We start from the raw sequence: 10,220 nt of genomic DNA, 5'->3' as shown, positions 1-10,220 counted from the left end.
GACGCAAGCTTCAACTGGGGTTCTGTGAGCTGTGCTAGTTGATTGAGGTAAGGGAAGTTATATTACTGTTTTAATTAGTTGGTTGACATGTAAGTGTGATGAATTCTATGTTTATTAAAAATGTTTGAACTAAATTTAGGTTTTGTGAATGAATTATATTATGCGCAATGTGATTGTTTAATTTCAATTGATGAATTGTAATGATGGACTGGTTTTGGATGATAATTAATGTGTTATGAGATGTATGGAAAGTTAGAAATAGATTATAAGGTTGACAGGTTGTCAAGAAAGTCTAAACTGTCAAGTTTTAAGGTAATTTAAGGAAGTGAGGTAGCGAAAATGAGAATTATAGGTTAGATGCTCAATTGGTCTGTTGGAGCAGCTTTAGTAAGTTAAATGTGACTTGCTTGAGCCCTTAAATTGGTCAAAAATGTGTCAAAAGTGGTAGATTGGAATTTGGGTCTATAAGTTGTGATTTTATAATTTTTGAAGTAGGAATTGGTCCATAAATGTGACACCCGAGCATTGACGAGGGCGGAGAGTGATCGCCGGTGCAAGAGGCACGAAGTGCAAGAGGCACAAACAAAGAGCGGCTCTTGGCAGACTTCCAGTGGAAGGGACACATGAATGAATCGAACATACACCGGAATGAGAGGGATCTAGAGACTGTATAGGTATGTGACTATACAGTTGAAGGTTACCTTAAAGGGATTAATTTGGCTACTCATATCACCAAAATGCATTTACTTTTCGGTAGCCTAACCCATAAGAACTTCATGGTTAAGCGTGCTTAGCCTGGAGTGATTTAGGGATGGGTGACCTTCTGGGAAGTTTTCCCGGAAAATGTGCGAGTGAGGACAAAGCACATTGGAAAGCCTCGTGTTGATGTGTGGGGGCAGTCAACATTATCATGAGTATGTTTTCAAGAGAAGTTGTGTGAACTTTTAAGTGATGGATGTAAGTTTCAATGTAGAATCAATCCAAAGTACGTAAACACTTTGGATTGATGGTAGGAAGGTTTTGATGATCCGCACAACGATAGTTCACTCTTTTCTTCTTTGTGTAAATTTAATCTAAATGAAGTGTTGAGTATATTATGAAGTATGTTTGAGTGTGTTTTACAATATATGATTGATTACTATCATGAGTATGTTTTCAAGAGAAGTTGTGTGAACTTTTAAGTGATGGATGTAAGTTTCAATGTAGAATCTCTTGGTGAGATTCAAGTTTGTTTAGAATGAACGCAGGAGCTCGGTCTTAGGGGTTATCCTGAAACTCCTATGGTCTTTCATTCTCAAGTAGAGAGGATTGAACCATATCGTGAGGAGTAGCAAGAGGTCTTAGTTTTGGGGGCTTCTAGTATGCCTCAAGGCGTGGTACAGACTAACCTCGTGAGTGTGGTAGGGTGAAACTCATTGACAATGGCTTTGCAAAGCAGTAGAGGCCACCACGAGTGCACAACCCGCCATAGCTCGGCAATCATTCTAAGTCCGGACGGTCAAGTCTAAGTTTTAACATGTTAGGATGTTTGAACTGGTTTATCTTGCTTGTTAAATCTTGAGTATGTTATATGTTGTGCAGTTGTATGAATTCTTTTATATCTAGCTTACTCTTCTGCTTGTGATTGTGTTTTGTATGTTTGGTGTTCTTCCTTTGCAATGATCATCTTGTGGGTGTGAGTAGAGGGAGATGAGGTGTCTTTGGAGCAGACTCTAGAGGGCGAGGATGCAGCCGCTTAGTGTAGTTAGAATGTTTATTCTGGTGTATAGTTTTGATAACTTCTTGTATATATAAAGTTTTAAATTTTATGGTTATTTTGGATGACTGTAAAGTTAATACTTTATTTACTAGTCTACAATTGTTCTATTATATTATTTTGTGACTATTATAATATGATTTTTGGCTATATTTTAGGATGTTATATTTATAGTTATTTTTGTTCAGCTTATTTTATTATTTGGACGTTAGTTTTTTTTTTTTTCATTCCAAGAATCTCAAAATGATCTATGAATTTTGTCATAGGGATAATATTGGGACCTAAAGGTATATAACATTCTTCTTTTCCTCCTAGTGCAATTTTAACGTGTTCAAAAACATTATATTGTTTAGTTTTTCTGGTCTGGACCCATATAAACATAATTAAACATATGTATAAAAATAAAAGTATGGACTAAAAAAGATAACATTGTACAGCTAAGTATCTAAAAGAAATTAAACATTTTAATATAAATATATATATATATATATGATTAATATTAATTTAAATAATATTTAGTAACACAGAATAACAAATAGAGAAAATCTTTATATATACATATACAGAGAAGATTATCTTTTCTTATGTCTTTTTTTTCATTTTTACCTTTGAAATTATCATTTTATTTAAATTTAATTATTTATTTAAATTGAATAAATAAAAATCATCTATAAAATAAATAAAAATTATATATATATATATATATATTTCCCTGCGTATCAGAATGGAGCCTTCCCACACGTGGACAGTGCAAGCTTCATCATTGTTTCTTGATTTGAAGACTATTTCGTTTCTCATAAATAATATTTTGAATTTTGAAATTATAAATAGGTAAATATTATTTAAAAATAGATTCACGCAAAAAAAAAAAAAGACAAATTTATCTATCGAAATTAATTATTACTAAGCTTAATAACATTTCACACGGAAAAATAACCCACAAAAGTTGAAGCTTTTTTGTTACTATTCCTCTTAGTCTTTAGGCGTAAAGTGTTATGGTGCTATGATCAGACTTTGATTCTTTCTTCGAAAGATGATGGCCAAAATCAGAATTTTGTGGGGGCAATTGCTTGGAATAAAAGACTTGAAATTTAAGCAATTATAAATGAAATGGATTTTCTTTTTCTGTGGTTATATTATAGTTATTAAAATGGAGTGGTCCATTCATTCAAGATTCCCCATTTGAATAAAATTAAAGCAAATATACTTTTCATCTCTTTAAAACTTTTAAAGTCGAATTTATATATATATATATATATATATATATATATATATATATATATATATATATATATATATATATATATATATATATATAAACTAATTACTTTCGTATATTTTGTAACATCTCAATTTAGTAATATAAAATTTACTAAAATGAAAAACTACATTAATAAAGAAAGAACAGAACTATAATTTTATGAAGAATTAAATTCTTCACCTGAAGATCGAAATACTCCTATACCGCTGCTATACCAACAACCTTCCGATGAGCCAACTCAAAAAGTTGTATCCCTAAGCTCACACTATTCAGGTGATCATTCCAAAAAAGAAATAAACACACAAAGACATGCCACAGAAAAGCAAGGGTAAGCTGGAATAATTTAATTGATTACACTAATCATGCAAATTAAACAAATACATAAGCATGTGTCAACCGAACATTTCAAGCATACAATGACTGACCATACATTACAGGCAATGACCGAACACTTGACTTGACCATCTGGATTGTATGAATATGTAGCTTGAGGTCGTTCGTGCACCCGGGTGATGTAGTAACTGGATACCCTCAGCTGCCACCCGGGGTTAGTCTGTTATAACTCACCTACGATACCCTATAGGCTAGGACCTCCTGTTATTCTCACGACATGACTTACCCATCTCTACTTGAGACTTGGTAATCATTAGAATTTTAGGATGAATGTCGTGGATTTCGCTGTCCATATTCATACTTTACCACCACATTGATAACCAATCACTGAGACATTCCTCCTTGGAATTCTCTTTCATACTAGTTGGAACATCATACCATTCTTTCAATTTGACACCCTTATGATAATGCATACATCAGCCATCAAGCAATTGGAACCATTAATTAAAATAACAGACTGGAATAAATATAAATATGGACCAAACAGAAATCACCAAACATATATGAACAATACTGAACCCCCTATGGATGTTGGAGACTGGTCGTTCTCTCATTACCTAAAGAACAGGACCGAACGGTCAATAATAGATACAGCTGAAGAGAAGGCCGAGCACTATTACTGACTGACAACTAGAGGATTCTGAGTACCACACCATGACTGAATACTACCACCATACCTATAGCTTAGGCCGAACACTTAGAGTTGATACTGATTACTAAAATATCACCGAACGGTCACTAACAGATAAGGCCCATGAGAGGCCGAACACATTTAAGACCAATACAAGTATGAGATCGAGTACTAGTACAAGACCAAGCACTACTAAAAGGACACATACCCCTCTAAGATCGATCGCTACAAAGATACCACACACCCCACTAAGACCGATCGCTACGAAGAGACCACACACCCCACTAAGACCGATCACTGCTAAGAGATCACACAACCCACTAAGACCGATCACTATTAAGAGACCACACATCCCACTAAGACCGATCGCTACTACGAGACCACACAACCCACTAAGATCGATCGCTACTAAGAGACCACACACCCCACTAAGACCGATCGCTACTAAGAGACCACATAACCCACTAAGATCGATTGCTACTAAGAGACCACACACCCCACTAAGACCGATCATTATTATTCAATTAAATACTAGCACAAGACCGATCAGTCATTAACTGAAAAGCTTTACAAAAGTAGAACTCAGTTAAGACCGAACACAAGAAGAAAGTCGAAAGGTCAATGAATGACACTCGGCGATATGCATAATTCTGCAGAATAATTGTAGAATTATGATCAACAACTATCTTCACCAATTTACTACAACTTCCCAACTTTTCATCCTCCAAACATGATTCATATACCAATTTACGCCTATCCAAAGGTACCTAAAAATGTTCTAACATCATCCCAAAGAGTCCCACACCAGATTTGACTCCCAACTCCAAACTCTCATTCTCGCATACCCATTTCCTTAAGATCAGAATCGACCAAACACTTATGCAGAGAAACTCCAACCAGTTCACAGGTTCCAGCATTCACAAATTCAACACAATTCAATCAAACATTCAAGTCACACACATGCAACCATCCAAACAATAATTTCATACATAAAAAATCACAATTAAATTAACTAGCTTCCCTTTCCTCTTAACCGAACAAGAATCTTCTACCCTTCCAGAAATTTGCTCACACTTCTAGAAAAATCCCAAGAACACCTATAGCTCACACTACAAGAAAAAGGGTTATTATCCACCGATAATTACATACGGATTTTGATTCGTATATAACATGAATATTACATACAGATATTATATACGGATCCTACAAAAGGAGTTATATACAGATTTTATATACGGATTTTATATACGGATATATCCATATATAAAATCCGTATGTACTTTTCGTGCGTGGTGGCGGAAGAGTTTTCTTGGATAACATCCGTATGTTAGTGCTATAATCCGTACGTAAGTAAAAACAAGTATTGTCTTACTGGAAATTAATTATTTTAAAAAAAATTGAAATTATATTTCATTAATTCGAAGCTGGTTTGGTAAAACACTCAGAGGTGTGTTCTCTCAAATCTCTCTCAAGCCCTGACTCTACACTCTCAGATCTCTCTGCAACCCTAACTTTAACTCTCCACTCTCCTTCTCTATTTTCACTTTCATATACAAAACCACTTCCGAATCTTAGGGTTTCATCCTCCTCTTCACTTTTCCTTCATTTTTAACCGATTAAAACCACTTTTCTACTGATTAAAACCCTTTCTGCCGTTTGTTCTTCGATTTCCACTGATTAAACCTCCATTTGCGCCGTTTAAACACTTTTGTACCGATCAATCTTGTGTTTGAACCGATTAATCGGTTCATTTTAAGTTTCTCCCCATTTTTAGGGTTCCTTCGGTCCAGATTAGGGTACTTCCTCCATTTTGGAGTTTTCCCCCAATCGTTCTAGCTTCTATTAATTCGTTTAGGGTTTTTTAACATTTTCTTCCAATCATTCTCCGTTTCGCTCTCAATCTCGAGTTCGTCTCATTATTTCGCTGCGTTTGCTCATCAAGGAAGCTTTGAAGGAGTTTGAGTCGAGTTCGCGTCGCTCTTTTGGTCATCTCCTCGGAGGCTCTTCCGTCAAGTGGCCGCAAAATCAATCACTTGGAAGCATAATAAACATGCTGACTACAGTTTTTATTTGTTTTTGACAAGCCATTGAACAACCTTTTGACGTCTTTGAAGAAGATTTTCACAATACACTATTCTCGCCTCTGGTTAGGGTGGAGAAAATGCTTCAATTATTGCAATACGAACTTCCAGGGGTTCCAGAATTTCTTTTTTGTCTTCTTCCTGAGAGGAATTCTGAACTATATGGTAACGTATATGATTCATCCTTAAATGTAATTGTTCAAGTTTCATTATTGATTAGAATTAATTGAATCTCGAAGGTCCGTGGAAAAAGAGGAATCTAGCTGATTTTGGGGTTGTTACATAGTGTATAGTGCCCCAAAGGTCAATGATCAGTATTTGATCAATGTTTTATTGAAGATCAATGCCAAGGTATGGTATTTTGCACTGTATTTATGCTCAACATCTTGTATTTCGTTTGTTATCACTGATTTTTGTTCATTGCAGCTTGGTGGCTTGAATTCTATTTTAGGAGCTGAACATGCTCCTTCTATCCCAGTTGTTTCCAAAGCTCCTACCATCATTATTGGCATGGACGTGTCTCATGGCTCCCCAGGGCAAACCGATATTCCTTCAATTGCAGCGGTAATTGTTCAGGAATCGTGTGTGTTGTTATGATGCGTATTTATTTCAAACCAATAATTATTTAACATTGCACAAGTAATATGTTGATGTTTAGGTGGTTAGCTCTATGGAGTGGCCTCTAATAGAGCATGTGTCCGAACCCAGTCTCCGAGGGTTGAAATGATTGACAATTTGTTTAAGAAAGTCTCCGATGGGGTGGATGAAGGCATAATTAGGTAAACGTATATTTGTTTGTAATTCGTGAATTTGTCTATTGATGACATCTATTTTATTAAAATTTGGTTTATTGATAGACGTAATATATATAGTTCTTTTATAGCCATTGCAGCTATATATGTATACAGTTTTTTATTGTCTTTAATACACTTGTGGTTACTTTTCTAAGTTCATCCGTAGCCATTAAAGTATTTCTTGCATTATATTATGAAGTCAATTCCAGTTATGACAGCTATTGGAATTATGCTTTTAACAAGGTATATGTTATATGGAGCTATACATTATTTATTATTTTATTTTATATTTGCAGGGAATTACTTCTTGACTTCTATACAAGTTTTGGGAATAAAAAGCCTCAGAATATAATCATATTCAGGTTAACATTTTCCCAAATTTTAAATTGCGTTTGTACTAATTTTTATTGTTTTGATGTTTTATTAAATTTTTTGTTCTAGGTCTATGTATGGCTTCATTAAATTATTTCCCTTTTTTAATTGAATGATTAATTTTAGAATTATGCTATGAAATTACGTTGATGGGGTATACTCTGCAAACCTTTATTTTTGTAGTTGTTATTTTTATTATTTTGTGAATATTTGTAAAAATGTTGTATATTTTATTCTTTTAGTACTTTCTATATTTTTTTTCTCTATTTAGGAATGGAGTCATTGAGTCCCAGTTCAATCAAGTTTTAAACATCGAGCTCCATCAAATTATAGAGGTGCGTATTCGATGGCCTGATCAAACAATATTTTAACTATGCGTTTGTTTATTCTGTGGTTAATTACTTTTTTAAATTAGGCTTGCAAGTTTTTAGATGAGAACTGGAATCCCAAATTTTTGGTTATTGTGGCTCAAAAGAACCACCATACTAGATTCTTTCAATTAGATGTTCCCAACAATGTGTAGTGCTGCTAAAAAGATATTGTCTTTGCTATTGTAATTGACAGTGTTGTGTTATGGATGTTGTCTTTGGGTTTGTTGGCAATTATAGTTGTTGCAGATATATACATTTTTGTTTTATTCAATTTTGCTCTATTCTGCAGGGAGCGAAAAATGAGAACTTGAATGTGGGATTATGTTTGATTGTTCTTCAATTTCCATATATTTTTTATTTTACATTACTTGGGTCCATTTTCTAGGTCACCTGAAGTTTGAGGTTTGTGTCCATTTTACATGTCCCGCTCTTGTGTGTATTTCAAAATCATCGGCAATCAATCATTCTTTCACAATTTATTTTGAAATTCCAAACTCTGAACATATTTTGGTGTTAATAAGGTTGATTGGGTTGCTTGTTTTGTTGGCAGTGGGCACTTTGTTGCAGAGGACAAGCTCTTGGTCTGAGTGAATGATCCGATGTTGGTCCTGGCATGTTGCTGGAGTGATCTCAAGGCATAATTCCACCTGCACACCCCAGTTGATCCTTCAAGGCCTCCACTGCCCCAATGCTGGATGTAACAATCCAAGCTCTGGTTGCTGCACTCATGATAACTACTATGAATTTTTGATGAAAAATTGGTATGTGTTTTTTGGATGTGTTGATTGAGTGGTTTGTTCGTTTCTATATATATGTGGGTGATTGAGTGATTTTCAGGAAGGTGGTTAATGCCAAACCACAGGCTTGATCGTTTCTATATATATTTCTGTCAATCAATGTACTTAAGTTATTTATAATGTATAAAATTTAGGAACTTAACTTTGACTGTAAAATTAAGGTAAATGTGTGGTCTATGTAAAATGCAGTTTAATCTTTTATAGCTTTTTGTTTTGCTCTGATGACTATGATTTTTTCGGCTCAATGAAGACTATCTTTGTATCATTCTTCACTCTGCTAATTGTGTTTGTCTTCACAGTTACTGCCACACAGTCATCAAAGGGCTTAACTTGTGAGCAGAAAAAAGCCTTAGCGAAGCAATGCTTAGATTATCTAACCAAGAAAAGTGATGCCCCTTCAACTTCTTACTGCTATGGGATGAAACAAATCATATTTTCATCACCTATGAAGGAAGAAAAACGTGCTGCTTGTAAGTGTCTAAAGGAATCAGGCTCTCAGGTTCCTAACCTAGATAAAGACAGAGACAATAATCTTTGCAAAGAGTGCAAAATCATGTCCAATGACTTGAATTGCCAAAAGTAAGACTTCTTTTTACGTATACAATTAATGTTAATAGCTTTCACTCATTTGTTTTTTCCTGACATTGCTTTTTCTTTCTTTTCGTTTTTCTCAGACTTGATTAAGCTAGGAACTGTGGATTATGTTGGGAATTTTCTATTTCTGTTGAACTTCTCTCAAACATTTTTTTTTTCAGACTTGATTAAGATAGGAAATGTGGATTATGTTGAGAATTTTTTATTTCTCTTCAACTTCTGTCAAACATTATGTTGGGAAATGTGGATTATGTTGGATTATGCTTTGTAGTTTTATTTTATTTTTATCAGTATATGAAACTATTAGTTATTGGGTATAAATGTGAGATCATCTAATTTTTTTTTTAAAAATTATAGTTATATACGGATTTATCCGTATGTAATTTACATACGAATTTTATATACGAATTTCTCCGTATGTAATTTATATACGGATTTTACATACGAATTTATCCGTATGTAATTTACATACGGATTTTATATACGGATTTTTCTGTATATAATTTACATACGGATATATCCGTATATAATTTATATACGGATATATCCATATATAAAGTAGCTACGACAGTTTTATATACGGATTTTTGTCCGTATGTAAGTCATATGTAATCAAGTGTTATATATGGATTTTGGGTCTTATATACGGATTTTGATTGTATGTAATTCAATTTTTTCTTGTAGTGTCACTGATTGATGAGGATAGACCACCAAAAGACCATAAATGTGATCAGGAATGGGAAGAGGAAGTTGATGAACACATGCAACCAGAAACTTGGCTTGCATGTGTCAAAAAGTTTTGGAATCTCACAAGAGCTCAAGAAATCGAGACTTACGAACTCTAAACAAGACTTTGATTGGTGAAAAAGGATGTTTTTGACTCCAAGATTACTTAAGTTCGGTCTGATTGAAAATCAGATGAAGTAAGATGAGATATTTTTAGAGAGAAGGAGGAGAAAAGAAGAGAGAAGGAGGAGAAAAGAAGAGAGAAGAAGATTTGGAGAGAAATGATTGTATCAGAAAATGGGACGAACATTTGAAATTTTCCTTTATATAGTAATATTATTTTAATATAAATCATTCGATCCCATTATTCCCACACACCTGTCCACTCCAAAATCTTTAAAATTCTTGGTTTTTACATCTCTAATTTTAAAATGTGTTGCTTTT

The 10,220-nt window shown here is 34.0% G+C and overlaps 1 pseudogene; it reads left to right on the top strand.

The window, feature by feature from the left end:
* The first annotated feature begins 6,202 nt into the window (after nt 1-6,202).
* LOC108327352 (protein argonaute 4A-like) lies at nt 6,203-7,811 on the top strand (annotated as a pseudogene).
* The last annotated feature ends 2,409 nt before the right edge of the window (nt 7,812-10,220 follow it).

The sequence above is a fragment of the Vigna angularis genome, chromosome 2 (assembly GCF_016808095.1).
Source record: "Vigna angularis cultivar LongXiaoDou No.4 chromosome 2, ASM1680809v1, whole genome shotgun sequence".
Lineage (NCBI taxonomy): Eukaryota > Viridiplantae > Streptophyta > Magnoliopsida > Fabales > Fabaceae > Vigna > Vigna angularis.
Note: the sequence above shows the minus strand (reverse complement) of the source record. Positions and strands in the feature narration are given on the sequence as shown.